Source organism: Pleurodeles waltl, chromosome 12 (assembly GCF_031143425.1).
Source record: "Pleurodeles waltl isolate 20211129_DDA chromosome 12, aPleWal1.hap1.20221129, whole genome shotgun sequence".
NCBI classification, from domain to species: domain Eukaryota; kingdom Metazoa; phylum Chordata; class Amphibia; order Caudata; family Salamandridae; genus Pleurodeles; species Pleurodeles waltl.
Genome location: NC_090451.1, coordinates 690,565,339 through 690,582,953, shown reverse-complemented (window position 1 = coordinate 690,582,953; position 17,615 = coordinate 690,565,339). Strand labels below are relative to the sequence as shown.

The following is a 17,615-nucleotide window of genomic DNA, read 5'->3' as shown; positions in this document are numbered from 1 at the left end:
TAGGCTAACTGAATAGAGGTTAGCGGGCATCAATGAAAGTAATCCAACATTTAGGAAGGAGAGGAAGTTTGTACAGTAAGACCCAGTCATAGGAGAATGCGCTCGTTAGGAATGCTAGTGCCTCTCTATGGGTTCCTCATTAGCTAGCGGCTTAGGAATACTTGTACCTCTCTGTGTGACCCTTAGTAGCTAGCAGCCAGAAGACTAATGCCTCTCCCTGTGTCTCTCTCATTAGCTAACGGCTCAGGAACGCTAGTGCCTCTCTCTCTTTGCCGCTCAGTACCTAGCAGCTATGGTATGCCAGCATTTCTCACTCTCTGTGCTGCTCAGTAGCTAGCGGCTTAGGAATGCCAGCACCTCTCTCTCTCTCTGCCACTCAAGAACTAGCAGATTAGGAATGCCAGCGCCTCTCTCTTTCTCTCTGGTGCTCAGTAACTAGTGGCTTAGGAATGCCAGCACCTTTCTTTTTCTGTGTTGTTCAGTAACTGGAAGGTTAGGAAAGCCAGCGCCTCTCTCTCGCTCTCTGTGCTAATCCTTAACTAGCAGCTTGGGAATGCCAGCACATCTCTCTCTGTGCCGCTCAGTAACTAGCAGAGCACAAATGCCAGTGCCCCTCTCTCTCTGCCTCTTAGTAACTAGCATCTTAGGAATGCCAGTGCCTGTCTGTCTCTTTCTGCCACTTAGTGACTAGCGGCTTAGCAATGCCTGTACCTCACACTCTGTGCGGTGCCCCTCTCTGTGCCGTTCAGTAACTAGCAGCTCAGGACTGCTAGAACCTCTTTCTCAGTGCTGCTCAGTAACTAGCGGCTTAGGAATGCCAGTGTCTCTTTCTCTCTGTGCTACTTCTCGATAGCCAGCACTTCTCTCTCTTTGTGTCACCCAGTAACTAGCATCTTAGGAGGGCCAACACCCCTCTCTCTCTCTCTCTCTCTCTGTGCCATTCAGTAACTAACAGGTGGAATGCCAGTGCCTCTCTCTGTGTCGGTCAGTAACTAGCTACTTAGGAATGCCAACACCTCTATCTCTGTGCCTCTCAGTATTTTGCGGCTTAGGCATGTCATTGCCTCTCTGTGTGTGCTGCTCTGTAACTAGCAGCTTAGGAATGCCAGCACCTCTGTCATCGCAACTCAGTACCTAGCAGCTTAGGAATGCCAGAGTCTCTCTCTTCACAGCTCAGTAAATATCAGCTTAGAAATGCCAGCTCCTCGCTCTGCATCCCCTTCAGGAGGCAGCTCAAGAACACTAGCATCTCTCTCTTTGCACCCTACTATGGATAGTAGCCCAGGAAAACTAATGCTAGTGACTTATGAGCACGAGCATCTCTCTCTCTCTCTCTATCTCTCTTTCTCTCTCTCTCTCATTAGCTGGTGATTTAAGAATGCTAGTGGACAACTTTCCGTGTCCCTAATTAGCTAACAAACCAGGAACACTAGTGCTTTTCTCTCTGTGCCCTATCTTGAAGTTGCTCAGGAACACTAGCGCTCCACTGTCTGCGTATCTCACTAACCAGTGGACTGGGAACATTACCGCCCCTCTCTTTGTCCTTCATTAGCTAGCAGCTGAGGAGCATTAGCGCCTCTCTGTGTCCCTCATTAGCTAGCCACAATAATACAAACTCAACCGCGGCCTATTACTTAATAATATTAATAACCTCACCCACGGCTCCCAACTCAACAATACAAGTGCATTCAAAGTGGTTCCTTACTCAATAATAGAAATAAACCAAATCACACTTCCTTACTCGAGAATGTCAATAAACCAACCTTTGCTCTTTGCTTAATAACACAAGTAAATTCAGCCAAGGCTCCTACTCAATAATACCAAAAACCCAACAGCGGCCCCTTCCTCGACAATATGAAAGAATTCAACTGTGGCACCTTAATAATTCTCATTAATACCAATGAACTCAACCTTGGCTCATTACTTAATAACACAAATACAAGGCTCCTACTCAATAATACCAAACAACTCAACAGCAGCTCATTGGTCAAGAGAATAAACCAACTCACCTATGGCTCCTTTATAATACTGATAAACATAATTATGTCTCCTTACTCCATATTACAAATAAAATCAATCTTTACTTAACGACACAAATGTATCTAGTCAAGACACCTACTCAATCATACCAAAACAACCAACAGTGGTTCCTTCCTCGACAACTCAAACAGACTAAACCATTGCTCCCTACTCAATAATATATATTGACTCAACCGTGGATCTTTATTCAATAATAACAAAACACTCAGCAGTGGCTACATAGGCAAGGATATAAAAAAACTAGGTTTGGCTGATCACTCAATAATTCAAAGAAATGCATTGTGGCTCCTTATTCAATAACATAAATAAATCAATCCTAGACTCCTTACTCATTAATGTAACTATATGTAACTGGGACTTTTTACATAATAATATGTAACTTAACTCCACCCTGGCTCATTATTCAATGCTAAGACTGAATCCATAGCTTACCTTTTACCCAATAATAATAAGAAAATTACATAATCCCCATAATAAATTCAACCATGACATCTTATTCAGAAATACAAAGAAGCTCAACTGCGTCACACAGTTCAAGAACGCATACATACTCAAACAAAGCCCCGTACTCAGTAACAAAAATAAGCTTAACAATAAATCATTAAACAATGTAAATTAACTAAGGCTTCCAGTTTTTACTGATTTTTAACAGTTTTTATCAATAACTACAGACAGACAATCTTTTGCTGTCTGTATTTAATTTTAAAAGTGGAAAAATACAGAACATTGTGTGTCTTGAGAGTGACTCGCCTTGTTGTCCAACATGAGTTCTAGATCAAGACACCATGGGGATTTTAAAACAGGATGAGATTCCCTCACATACAGATATACATTAACATATAATTGTATTTAATGCTACTGTTTACCTGTGTGTGCATTTTTTTGTTATATTTGGCTGCTTAATTTGCTAAAAGACAACAGGCATCAAAACTTGAGAGCAGGTTTATCAGTTAAATAACTGTGAAAATGTACCATTTTACGACTCCATCTGGTCTCAAAACAAAATAAAAAGGGATAAATACCAATGAAATGGCTAAAAAATAAATATGGATAAATACAGATGGAAATGGTTAAAATATAAATACCATAAAACAGGAGACCTAAACTTATCTCACCATGGATTTTAACTAAATAATACAATTAAAACTCCTACCTAATAAATGTGCTCATCTGTAGCTCCTTACTAAAAAACTCAAATAAATTCAACGCTGGATCCTTACTCAATACCACAGTCACATTCAGCCATGGCTTAATTCAACAATGTTTCCTTACTCCTAGATACCAGAACAACACAAGTGTGATCTCTTACTCAGTACTATAAATGAACTCGACCATGGTATCTTATCAATAATATTAATAAAATCAGGCATCAGTCCTCAGTTATACTAATACATTCAACTTTGGCTCCTTACACAAAAATATGAGTAAAATCGACTCATAAATAAAATCAGTGGTGACTTCATCTGCAATATATGGGTAAACAAATATGTAGCTAAAGATGATAAGGATACTGCAAGCCACTGAGAAGTTCTAAGACCATATAGAGGGATGCGACCAAAGGACAAGTTCCTTTATAAAGTCCTGTAACACCAAGGTGACTTTCAATATCCTTTTAACATATAACAGATGGTATTTTATCCCTCATATTATGTGACAACATCATCACCCTTCCAACAAAGCCTTGGTGTATTTTTCTTTCATATAAAAGCAATAGTACGGTTGTAGACATGAAGAAAAGTAGCGCAAAATGTAAACATACCAAAAACATGTTAGCAATTTTTTCCAAGAAGAAATTATAACCAGTTTAATATGCTAGACATAAGAAAAGACATACAGGCTTTCGCGTAGTAACCTTTTACGTACAAAAAATAAACATGTGAACGTAAATATTTCCTATCTGCTAATCTCTGTTCATTTTAGAAAACAGATGAAAACAATAAAAAGTTATTTTCATGAAGCTCTACTTATACTTTGTGACCTGTCTTTCACCTTGGCTGCTGGCAGCAGGATTTTTTCTTATTACGAACTGAATTGTGATGGCTTCATTAACCAACCATATCAATAACATAATACCAACCCAGGCTTCTTACTCAATGATATGAGTGGGCCAAAGTGAGGCTACTTATTCACAACACAAACTCAGGGTTGGATCCTTACTCAATAATACAAATAAATTTAATCAGAATGCCTTACACAATAATATTAAAAAAACTCGACCCAACATAATTTGAGTATAATCTGCTACGGCTTATTACTCACAAAAACAAACCTAGCATTGGCTCCTTACTCAGTAATATAAAAATGCACATATACTTCCTTAATCCATATTACACTTTCCAATAGTAAATTCAAATTAGGCGCCTTACTCATGCAGCATTTAAACTTAGCATTGGCTCCTTATGCAATAACATAAATTCACTCAACCAAAGCTCCCTACTCACTGGTAAAAATAAATTCACCCATGGACCTTAATAATACAAATAAACCCAACTCTCACTCTTTACTAAGAAACATACACGAACTCCACCAATTCTCAATAATACAAATAAACTCAAAAATCTATAATATATAGTAACCCAACAATGGCTTTGTGGTTAATAATACAAATACATTTAGCCTTTGATCCTACCTCAATTATATAATTTAACTCAAATATGTCCCCACTCAAGAATAAACACTGAACATTGTTTACTTACTAAATAATACAAACAAACACAACAACGGCTCCTGACTCAGAGATATACATAACATTAAACTGTGAAACTTTATTTAATAGTACAAATATACTCAACCACATGGCTCCTTACGCTGTAATAATGAAGTACTTTTTTTGAGCAAGTGGCTCCTCGCTCAAAAATACACATGAACTCAACTGTGGGTCCTTCTCCTTTGAGGCTAACAAATTCAACCACTGATCAATAGACAATAATTGAAATAATCTCAAATGTGTCTTACTAAATAATAATATACAAAAAACATCAACTGTAACTCACTACAAATAAACACAATTGCAGATCCTTACTCGATAAGAGAAACATAACATGGCTTGTTACTCAATAACACAAACAAACATACCCATGACTCCTTACTCAATAAAACAAATTACCTCAACCAAGGTGCCTTTTTCAATAATACAACCAATTTCAGCTATGGTTAGTTATTTGATAATATAATAAACACAACAGTGGCTAGTTACTTAATAAACAAATACAAGTGAGGCTTGGAACATTACTCTGTGATGCAAATGGACATGGCCATGACTTGAAAATGAACATTACAAATAAACACAACCAGGACTAATTTCTAAAATAATGCAAATAAAAAGGTCATCATGTCCCATTACTGAATATTACTAATTAGTCCAATGTGGATCATTGTTGGACAGTACAGTCATGCTTGTGGCTTGCTACTTGACAATATAAGCAAAATAAACCAGGTGCTGCTGTTAAGAACACAAATTAATTCAACTATGGATCCTTACTCAATCATTCAATATTGTAATGGAACTCAAATATGACGTTTTACCCAACCACACAAATAAACTTAACAGTGGTTTAGTACTCAGTAGGTGGTTGATTACTCAGTAATACAAATAAACTCAGCTATGGTTTGATTTATGAATTAAACTCAGTTGTTGGTCATTGCTTTCTTATGTAAACAATCTTACATTCTGTCCTTCACTTAGTAATACACACAAACTCGACTTTGGTTTATTGATCAAAACCCTAACTGTAAATTGCTACTTTTTAATATAAATAAACATTGTCATGGGTGGTCAGTAAATATTACAAATACAACAGTAGTGTTGCATTACTTAATAATGCAATCCAATCTCCAAATGGGTACAATATTCAATAATAAGAATAACTCTGGCTTCTTACTTTACAGTGCAATTAAGTGAGCTGTGGAACGGCATAAAATAATGCAAATAAACTCAAACATAACTCATTGTTCAATAGTGAAAATCAACTCAATCACTGCTTGGTGCTTTGGAACACAAACTCATCCGTGGCTCATCTCTAAAAAATGCAAATAAATTCAACCGTGACTCGTTGCTAAATAATACAAATGACCTCAACTGTGGTTCACTATATGACAAAACAAACAGACTCAATTGCGGTTTGTAACTTGATAATACAAAAAACTCAATCATTCCTCTTCGATCAATAATACAAATAAAATCAACTGTTTCAATTCTTACAGCACAAAAAATTATACAATTGCTCACTACTTAAAAAATTAACAGACTCAACACTTACTCGTTATGTGATAAAACAAATAAACTGTGTCTTGTGTTGCAATAATAATAGGAAATGTAAACTGTAGCTCATTACTTGACAATGTTGATAATGTAATCAACCTCAACCGCAGCTGATTAATTAATGATATCAATGAACTGAACCATACTGCACCACTCAGTAATACATGCACTCTTAAACTTGTTTTGGTACACACTTGTACAAATAAACTCAACCAACACCACCTCTTTTTAGAAGGCAGAATGTAGCTTGCTACCTTTACTTATGCACCTCCGTATATTAAATGTTGGGTTCCACAAGTTATGGCATTGTTACCTTCTCTATTTAACTTCTCGATTAGGCCTCTACTAGACACTCTTAAGTGTGAAGATTGATTCACTTATGACACACGAATCAATTTTCATAACTGTACTGAAGATAAATTAAACAGCATGGCATCAAGTCTTTGTTTGATTGGCTTTTGACTACAAAACAGTGGGCTGAATCTGAACAAAACTGAAGTTATGCTACTGGGTACCATACATACAATTCCTACACCTACTCTGCCCTTCTTTGCCAACTGTATTAGGAGTCTTCACCAAATTAAAGGGCAGTGTTAAAAACTTGTTTGTGTTTTAGACTTAGCATTTCAGTTAAGAGACATGAGAGAAAATGAAACTGTTAACATAAACTGGTACATTCAACATCATGATGGCTAGCTTAAGCAGGAGATGTCTACCACCAAATTACTAAGATGATCTGAATATCAAAGTTATTGTGATGTTGCCTGTACAATTCCAATTATTTTGATTTAAAAAAGCAGTGTGGAAAGAAAGCCAACCAAAGACTAGAGCTGCTTTAGTGGCCAGAGGTGAAATAAGAAAGTCTATGGATTCATCAACAATCTCAATATAAGCTAGGGTTCTCAGGTTTCTAATCACTCATCTTCTATAATTCTAGCACCCATACTGTTATGCTTCCACCTTCCTCCTCATACTCCCCACTACCACCATTCAAAGAAAAGCTGGCCATGAAATCTACAGCTCTGAAAGTTATGTCATTGGTGACATCAGTTGTGACTGGAACTCCAGTGTTCTTTCTTGTGTCTCCAAAGCCTGTCTTCTATCTGCATCGGTGAGAAGTTGAAGTGGTTTAATAATTTTACTCATATTGTCTAAATGCTTTATTCACTTCCCGTGATTTATCATGGTCAAACAGCATATGCCACTACTCCCATAGTGTTGGTGAAATGATGCAGTGGTGACTTAAGAAGCACTTTATGTTTATTTAGATAGTGAAAGCTGAGAGGAATCTGCCCAGATGGTGCATTGTGTGTACATATGAATCACACAATTGCTATCACCACAAACAGGAAGAAATTAACTAGTCAGCAATTGCCCATGAGATGGGGATGCAGGTGGATGATTATAAATGTAGTACCACATTTGAGGAAACTTTACAAGTGTTCTTTACAAATTCAAGGGTTTTAATGAGGCTGCAAAATGCACAAAAGATTGGTTGTAGCAGCAGGGTATGGGTAAGGCTTGAAGTCAATGAGCGCGGGCCCGGCATCTCGCCTGAGAAAGTGGACTGGATATGACTGGATTTGACACCAGGTGTCATATCTGTGGTGAGTGCAGTGTTAGGAGCATGCATGAGACTATGTGTTCAACATGGACAGAAGCGCTTCTCATACCAGAGGGTTTCTAAATGCTTCTCTCAGCATGTGATTGTGCATCGCTGCCATTCAGAGAGCTTTCCTATCTCCACTCATTGCCATGACACATGTACCAGAAGCAAAATGGAGTATCACTGTTAAAGGGCAGTTGAGGGACTTTGAAATCTAGCATGGAATGATGGATGTCAATCTTGATCTTGTTTGATTAGCAAACAAATGCTATGAGTTTATAAGGCTTGCCAACACCTGTTTTAGAAACAGCCCAAGATAGTAGTGTGCCATAATGTGCTAATCAAGGCTTCACATCTAAGATGAATTAGAGACTTTTCCTGTGATGTCAGTTCCTGTTTGAATCATATATACGGAGGCAAAAAAGGAGGAAGATGTGCCACAATGCATGAGATAATATTTTTGTCCCAGATTTTTTTAATTCTAGCAGTTTAATCTTCAGGATTTTTAAGTCTGGAATTATTGTTTGGCTCTTTTCTCCTTCCTGATGTCAGGGGGAGTTTGGTGCCTTGCTGATTTCTTCAGTATTAATCTTCATTTTCAGTCATGATGTACCAGATTTGCAAATATTTTCCACCTTTGTTGATTTTTCTTCATATCCTGGACCCTCTTAAGGAGACACTTGACACACTTCACTTGCACTATACTATTCTTTGCAGGATGACACCGCTACTTGGAGTCGTCCTTTCTGCGGGAAATTAAGAAGGAGACCTTAGCGCCCAGTCCTTAACACTGTGTGACAATGGGTACCACTGGTTGGAAATGCTATTTCAAGAACAGCGGGTCAATCCAGCCCTGTTAAACTACAGAAAAGGCCAAAGCTAAAACCTGAATGACATCCTTCATAACTCAAGGTGCCTAGTGAGAGTGACAGACTGGTGGACAACTGCTGAGTAAATTGACTCTGTGGGCTTAATAAACACAGTCAAAACAGGTATCTGTAGTATTTCTCTGAGTGATTCCCTGCTAATTGTAGGGGGCAGAGGCTCATCATAGGGAATAACCCTGCTGAGGACATGCCTTCCCTTCTTTGGAAGGTGTAAACCTGCTTGTGGTAGGTAGTGGGATTTCACAGAGGGAGAAACCAAGCTGTGAGACAGACATGGTGAATCGCTGCAGTGGTGGTAGAGTGATCTATAAGAGGAATTTTCATATTTGTGATAGAACCATGACAAACTATGTACATAACAAACACCTGCTTAGCATATTATGCCACCCAAGTCATCTCTAAGTGCTGGGTCTACAATACCTGCCTTCACGAGTAGCCCGGAATTAAAATACGTGGGCCTTGAGTCTGGATGTAAACATGCCAAGAGATATTTGCAGATGCAACTCAACTGGAACGCAGTTCTAGAATAAGATCCAAAGGCTTCCAACCTATGTTTTGCGATGAGTGACAGAAACAAGGTCCGTTTATGATCCCAGTGCCTTCACTGCGCTTTAAGAAAGCATCTTATTTTTTTAAATACATTGTGCTAACCCAAACTAACATCTGAAGACAAGGCATGTACATTAAAACTTTAACCTGTCATCTACTGTGAGCCACAGCAAATATTTTCTTGCTCTTGAAACCAGGCTTTTTTCTCTTGTGGTCAATAGATAACCCCCTTATTTTAGCACTTTCTATCCTTTACCATGGGGGTTTTGAGAAACCTATATAGAGGAAATGAACGTAGAATACCGTATAAATGACTACAGCACCAATAATCATTAATCCAACATTTGCTGTCACCATGTGTACAACCATTTTAAGACAGTGGAGATGAAATGTGATATTACTCATCAGATTTTACTTCTGGGTCAAGAGAAAAGAGAAGCATACGATTTCTCACTTTTTCCCCACCAAGGGGGAGTCTCTTAGGTAGGAAATGTAGGAGTAGTTCTTCATTGAGACATTTCTGGATCCTAAAAATGTATAACTCCAGTCTTTAGAACAGTGAACTGTAAAGTGCTCTGACTCATGCGAGACGTCAGCTCTGTCAGGCAAGAAAAAGCCTGCTGTATTTCTCAGAAACACCCTCAGTCATGAGTGTGATCCATGTGTCATTGGCACAGGATATATTTTGAGGGAGGCCATCAAAGGTTGGAGAAAGCATTAAAATTGCATAAGCACAAAGGTTACAGCTACGGAACCTAAGTAGCCAATTTAGGTGCTGAAGGGAATTGCCCAAATTTACTGTCACTTGGTTGCTCGAGAACGAGTAAAACAGAGAACATTACCTGTGCTTGGACAATGCTCTTGAGTTCAAGAACCATGGGACCATGCTCAGTGTGTTGAATGGTAAATGGTGATGAGCACTCTTTCGACACAGCCCAGGCACCTTTATCCACCATTCTCAGCAAACTAGTCAATACTTCCAAAAGTCCAAAAGAGTCCCTTCCACACTGTGGCCAGAACTAAACTAAAGGCAGAGACACAAAGCTCAGAGCAAGCAAGTTTAGTTTACATATGCAAACAGTCTTTTCTATGAGAAAAAAACTACTTTTGGAATCCTCTAGAGTTAGCTTTACTCTCATAAAGGAATTTAATCACACAAAGATTTTTGAATGAGTAAATTTACTCACAGGGTCTGAAAGTTGGCAAGAGTCCACAACCATACAGGCGTGCGGGGGCCAACGTGGACAAGGTTAGAAATATTCTCCTAGCATGGGCAACAGAGCAGAACTAAATCAATTTCCAGGGAGGGTTAAGGTATCAAAGGTATCTAAACATGGTGAGAGTGGAGATAAAGGGGTTTCTCCGTGGGAAACATATTCTGAATGTGGAGATAAAAAAATGCCATGGCACAAACGTGATGCCATTTCTTGGTATACAGTCCCGAGCTCTATCATGCACATAGGCAAAAGTGAAAGGAGCTCTATACTGGCACAATTGCTAATTTAGTAACAGTTTTTCAGGAGTTCGCCGGGAAGCCTGTTGACAGACCTTACCCGGGAAACTTTCGTAAATACCGAAAATTAGTAAATCTACACACACAAGATTGTAAACCTTTGGATGTGGATTTAAGAAAAGAGCCATAACAGGCTTGCGCCAGTCTAACTGAAGTTGCAGCTCATTAACAACACTTTTTTCCAAACTTTTACTGCTAACAGGTAAAGCAACAATGGGTATAATAATACTTAGCTCAGTATGTTTTTTGTAGGGGGTTTAACTGTGTTTTTTACAATAGTTTCAGCATGAAATAATTTCTGTGGTAGTAATTACTCAAGGATGTTACAGTAATCTATCTAGCTGGTCACTTATAAAAATATAATGCTCCCCCTGAAAAAAGGTGGTAAATTGGGGAACTACTGCCATACCCAATCTATGAATAGATCAAGGTCAATTTTATTTGTTAGTCAAGCTGGGAGGGTACTTACATCTGCCACTGAGCTGTGAGTGTTTCCCCGAAGGAGGATGAAAGAGACTGCTTCTCCGCAAAGACTTAAATGACCACAGGAAAGGGGAGTCACTTCTACGCACTTCTTTTGAGTGTGAAATGGGCGGGTTGAATTGCGCCACTCTCCCAGAGATGTCCTTGTTGAAGGACAATAGTTGAAGGCTTTGGTTATTTTCTTAACTATATATATATTTATTAAAGGTATTGATATGGCCGGGACCTAGCCATGTGGGCGAGTCCCATGCCACATCTGGGCTAGCGACATGCTGTACTGATGTTGAACAGTATTAAGTGAGAGTCTCAGATTTGTACCTATTGAACAGCATTACATCAGTGTTTCTCATATATACTGATTGGATCCCAGTATGCAAGTGCCTGAGGCAGTTCTTGTTGGACCGAAAAAGGTGGACACCTAGGTGTTTTTTTTCTGCTTGACAACATGCAGTGAGTGTCTCACATATCTTCCAAGTAGACTGCAGCAACTCTTTGTGCCAGGCATCAGCATCATGGATGGCATTTCCTGACTGTCCTGCGTATATACTTTTTTGAGCAGCACTGAGAGTCTAATGCATATTTTTGTTTGACAGTACTCAGTGAGTCTGTTGGTTATTATCTTAGGGGAAAGCATTAGGTGAATGTCTGTTATTTTCTGGCTGGACAGCATCCAGTGACTGTTCCTGCAATGCTCTATTTGGAAAGCACAATGTGAGGACCTCCACATAGGCCACAGTGCAGTTCAATACATTTCAATACAAGCGCTCGCCCACTGTGATTGTGCCAGCCATCAGTTAATGTGCTTCTATGCCGTGTCACAAATATCAGGCACTCTATAAATCCTACTACAGTACGATTCAACATATTTGTTGCAAAGCATGCGTTTAGACTATTGGGTATGTTCTTGTTGGACATCTCACAAGTTCATCTGGAATGTGCTTGTTGGACAACAATAGTTGTGTGTATTGGTTTCTTGTTGGACAGCATTCTTGACACTCAACTATGCGCTACTTCAACATTATGAAGTGAGTAACTCAAATATGGGCACGTTAGACAGCAGAGTATGTTAGTTTTTTGTTTGTGTCATTCGGTGTGTGTCCAGGTTATTTTCTTGTTGGACAGCATTCAGGGTTTGTTACTTCCTTTATGGACAGCCTTAGATAGCAGTTTCTCCTATTTCCTTATTGAGCCGCATTTAGTGATCGTTTATTGTTTTCCCTTTTGGACAGCATTAGGTAAGTTTTGCAGTTATTTTATTGCAGGGATGCACTAGGCGAGCGTCTCAGTTATTTTCTTGTTGGGAGGCAGTACATGTTTGTTATTTACTTTTTGGACAGCATTATTTTCTTGCTGGGTCGGTGCTTGATATTTTCTTCTTACACAGTATTAGGTTAAGTGCTGCAGTTATTTTCTTGTACAGCATTAGGTGAAAGACTCAGTTATTCAATGGTTTTACTGTTGAATGGCTTTCGGCAAGTGTTAATGTTATGTTGGACAGAATTAGCTGTGTGGTTTCTTAACTTGCCCTAAAAGGGCGACCCGCTCCTCTACCTGTGGACAATATTCACTAAGTTATCTCTACCTAGAAAACATTATGTCATAGCCTCTAGTATGGATTTATAGGATAGCATTTACTAATATTGCTTTCTTTCTTTTTGGACAGAATTAGGTGGGGAACTTGGATTTTTGTTCTGTGGCGATCATTTGCTGACTGCATCAACAGCTTCAGTCAAGTTATTCGCATTCACTTTCTCAAAAACTCTGTACATCCGGGGCTTTAAAAGACCTTTAGCCAAACTCAACAAAAGACCCAAAATAAATCAAGGAGGCTGAGAGCAGGGAGGGATCCCTGGCAGTTGCGAACACGATCTGTTGGAAACAATGTTCATCGGCGACAACCTTTCAAGCTTTCTCTCTTCGTCTGAGTCACCACAGCTAGGTAATCGCTGCTCTATAGAACCGGGCACGAGCGGCCTACTGCTGCCTCTTACCGCCTCCTCCACACTCTCCCACTTTCACGTTGCACATTTCCTGTATGTTCCTCACTCAGCCCGCTTCCGGCTCAGCTCCTAACATGGCAGTCCTTCCTCTAGCCACCTTGCTTCACTCCTGAGGGAAGTACTGGAGTTCTACAGCCCTGCTGTGGGTATGGTTTAGCTGCCTTCAGTCAAGCTCGGCTGCTGTGGGCGGTATATTTTTAGCTGACTGGTAGGAAGGACTTGTCATGCAAGGACTTGTCGCCAGCCAGTGATGGCTGGCATGAGAGACCTTTCACTGGCCACCACGAGGGTAAAAACCATGTTCATGCAGCGTGGACACAAGCAAGCACTGCTTCCCTTCATCACCATTCCCTGAAGTGGTTGAGGTGGTCAGGAGCTACTGGAAAAAAGTTCCCAGTCTTTTTTCAACGTTACCACAACAGTTCCCAAACTTTTGCTATAAAACATAAACGACCATTCAGCACTGCACCCTGGGTCCAATATATATATATTTTTTATTGCACTTCAACCTCTGTGTATGTCCCTAACTCACCCACCGTCCCGAAGCTTATCTCCCTCTTCGTCGCCGAAACTAACACCTTCACCGTCGGGGCCACCTGTGGCCTGCACTCCCGGCACGTGCCCGGCGGCGCTTCCCGCCTCTCCCACGCGGACGCTCCTGTCACGTGACCACCATGGCGGCGCTCGGCGCGCGGCCCGGGCCCGCCTCGGGGAGAGGGAGAAGAGGCCCCGGCCGGCCGTGGGCCCCGGGGCGGGAGACCGAGCCCTCCGCGCCCCGCCCGCTCCAGCCGCCGGCCCGGCACCTGCCAAGGTGAAGCGCCCGGGAGCAGGTGTCCCCGGACCACTTCCGGGTCGGGGGCCTCCCGGCGGCGCGCGCCCGTCACGTGCTGCACCTGCCAGGAAGGCCTGTGCAGGGCACGAGCTCTCAGGCCCACAAGGGGTCAGATAGACCGGAGCATGGAGACAGCCCCTCACTGGGCAAGATGGGGGTGGAAGGAGAGACGGGCAAGGAGCAGAAAGCTGGGTCTCTAGGGGCCACCGACCGGAGGAAGGACCAGGGGCTGAGAGGGGACCCATTCAGTGTAAGGGACAAGCAATGTATGCATGTTGGTTTACACAATAAATGAAGACACTGCCGGGTAAAACGAGGGGGTGCAACATGTGAGCTACTGGCAGGGGACCACTTGGTTCAGAGAAAGACCAAGAGCAGAAAGCAGGGGCTCTCGGGACCAGAGGAAAGACAAGGAGCTGAAAAGGGACCCAATGAAGACCAGGGAGAAAGTGGTAACAGGTCAGCTGTTAACCAGGGACCACTAGGGTCCAGAGAAAGACGAGGGGCGGAAAGCAGACCCTAGGTAACAGTCACCTCAGAGTCCCTCTGAATCAAGGGAAGCTCTAAGTAGGCCTTTCGGGGCCAGAGATTAGCTCAGGGCAGGTGCCTGTGCAACCTCAAAACAGACCCCATCAAAGTCAAATGTTTAAGGAAGTCAGAGAAACCCTAGGAACGACTGGCAGCAGAGGAGGCCTCGTGAGGTCTTTGTGTAGATGGGATCACAGCAAGTAATCCAGGGACAGGTATCTTCAGAGCTCAAAGCTAGGTGAGCTTGTGGCCTGGCCCTGCCGGACAAGTGAGAGCTCCCTTCAGATCTGGAGCTATGTGGGCTTATGGGAAGTCTCACTATGACCAGGAACCAGTCCCTTGAGAACTAGGAGCTACCTGAGCTCATACCCAGCCTCTGGAACATACAGGACTGGTACCTTTTATTCTAGGAGCTAGGTGACATCATTGCAAGTGCCATCGGGACCAGGCACAGGGCCCTTCAAGTCTAAGTGCAAGTGGACTTTGCGGGCAGCGGTGTCTGAAATATTGTAGGTTCCGTACCAGTGAGGGAACGTCTCATACAGTGCAGCTTCAGTACCATGGAGAGAGGAGGCTCGGGCACAAAGGGTTCAGTTCCATGGAGAGTGGAGGCTCAAGCAGAGCATATTCAGTACCGTTGAGATAGGAGTCTCAGGCACAGAATGTTCAGTACCCTGGAGAGAGGAGGCACAGGGGTCTGGGTACCATTGAGAGAAGGGGCTCATGCATAGAGAGCTCAGTACCACGAAGAGAGGAGGCTCGTGCACAGAGAGCTCCGCACAGAGGAGAGAGGAGGCTCAGGCACATGCACAGAGTTCAGTACCACGGAGAGCGGAGGTTCATGCAGAGAGAGCTTCATACAGTGGAGAGATGAGGCTCAGGCACAAAGCATTCAGTACCATTGAAAGAGGAGGCACAGGGGGTTCAGTACCCTGGAGAGAAGAGGCTCATGCAGAGCTGGTTCAGTATCATTGAGAGAAAAAGCTCATGCACAGAGAGCTCAGCACCCTGGAGAGAGGCGGCTCGAGCACAGAGTTGGTCAGTGCCATGGAGAGAGGACGCTCATGCATAGGGAGCTCAGTACCATGGAGAGAGAAGGCACAGAGGGCTCAGCACCCTGGAGAGAGGCGGCTCGAGCACAGAGTTGGTCAGTGCCATGGAGAGAGGACGCTCATGCATAGGGAGCTCAGTACCATGGAGAGAGAAGGCACAGAGAGCTCAGCACCCTGGAGAGAGGCGGCTCAGGCACAGAGCGTTTAGTACCATGGAGAGAGGGAGTTCATGAACAGAGAGCTCACTTCCATGGAGGGAGAAGGCACAGAGGGTTCAGTACCATGGAGAGAGGAGGCTCATTCACAGAGCAGGTTCATGGAGTGACAGGGCAGGTTCACGCACTTCTATGCCATGCCCAGTGGAACCACTGATACTGCACGGTCAGAAAAGTGGTGACATGAAGGCACTGCTGGTTAGATACCATGGAGCGATCCAGGCACTCGTGGCTCTGTGCAGTGGCGAGAGGAAGGCACTATTGGTTAGATACAAGGGTGATAAACAAGCACTCGGTGCACTTGTGAGAGGAAGGCCCTCCTGGCTCAGTACAGTAGTGAGAGGAAGGTCCTGGCTCGGTACAGCGGTGAGAGGAGTCTTAGGCAATCCAGATGCGGTATTCTGGTACACAGTTCGGGCGGGGGGGAGGAGGGGTGTACATTTCAGAACCCTGGACAGCACTAGAGGAGGAAGGTTCACACCCACGGGTAGAGGAATCCAGGGAGGTGAAGGTTCCTGTCCAAGGACAGATGGACAGAGTAAGTTGGGCAGTGCATGTTCACGTCCACTGGTGGAGGACGCGCGGGAAGTCTCGGATCAGTGCCTGGGACAGAGAAGCGCCGGTGTGCTGAGGGCAGGAGAACCGCGGGCAGTGTAGGTCGGTCTGGTTGCAGCGGGCAGTGGAGGTTCATGGACCTGTAAGGTCGAAGCTAGGGCAGTGAAGGTTCATGCCCTGGAGGTGCAGAACCCTGGCGAGAGGAAGCGCGGACAGTGGGCAGGAGAAGTATGGGGCAGTGAAGGTACCAGGCCTGTGGAGCGGAAGCGCGGCAACGGATTTGCCATGCCTGGGCACTGTAAGCAAGGGTAGCGGAAGTGGAGGACCCTGAACAGGGGATGCGCCTTCAGAGGAGGCGCAGGGCCCTAGATAAGAGGAGAACGGCAGTGCAGTGCCCGGGCAGTGGGAGCTGGCCAGGGCAGGTACAGGGCCCTGAGTGTGGGAATCGGGGGCAGAGAGGTGCAGTGCCCGGGCAGTGGGAGCTGGCCAGGGTAGATACAGGGCCCTCAGTGTGGGAGGCGAGGACAGGGAGGTGCAGTTTCCGGGCAGTGGGAGCTGGCCAGGGCAGGTACAGGTCCCAGATCGTGGGAAGCGGGGTCAGAGAGGTGCAGTGTCCGGGCAGTGGAAGCTGGCCAGGGCAGGTACAGGGCCCTAAGCGTGGGAATCGGAGGCAGAGAGGTGCAGTGTCCGGGCAGTGGAAGCTGGCCAGGGCAGATAAAGGACCCTGAGTGTGGGAAGCGGGGGCAGAGAGGTGCAGTGTCCGGGCAGTGGAAGCTGGCCAGGGCAGGTACAGGTCCCAGATCGTGGGATGCGGGGGCAGAGAGGTGCAGGGTCTGGGCAGTGGAAGCTGGCCAGGGCAGATAAAGGGCCCTGAGTGTGAGAATCGCGGGCAGAGAGGTGCAGGGTCTGGGCAGTGGGAGCTGGCCAGGGTAGATACAGGGCCCTGAGTGTGGGAAGCTGGGGCAGAGAGGTGCAGTGTCCGGGCAGTGGAAGCTGGCCAGGGCAGGTACAGGTCCCAGATCGTGGGATGCGGGGGTAGAGAGGTGCAGTGTCCGGGCAGTGGAAGCTGGCCAGGGCAGACTGATTCAGTGCAC

The 17,615-nt window shown here is 43.7% G+C and overlaps 1 protein-coding gene across 2 annotated transcripts in view; it reads right to left on the bottom strand.

Moving 5' to 3' along the window:
- Positions 1-17,615, bottom strand: part of DLG4 (discs large MAGUK scaffold protein 4) — a 584,369-nt gene that overhangs the window by 495,059 nt on the left and 71,695 nt on the right. The gene's annotated exons all lie outside the window — the stretch shown is intronic.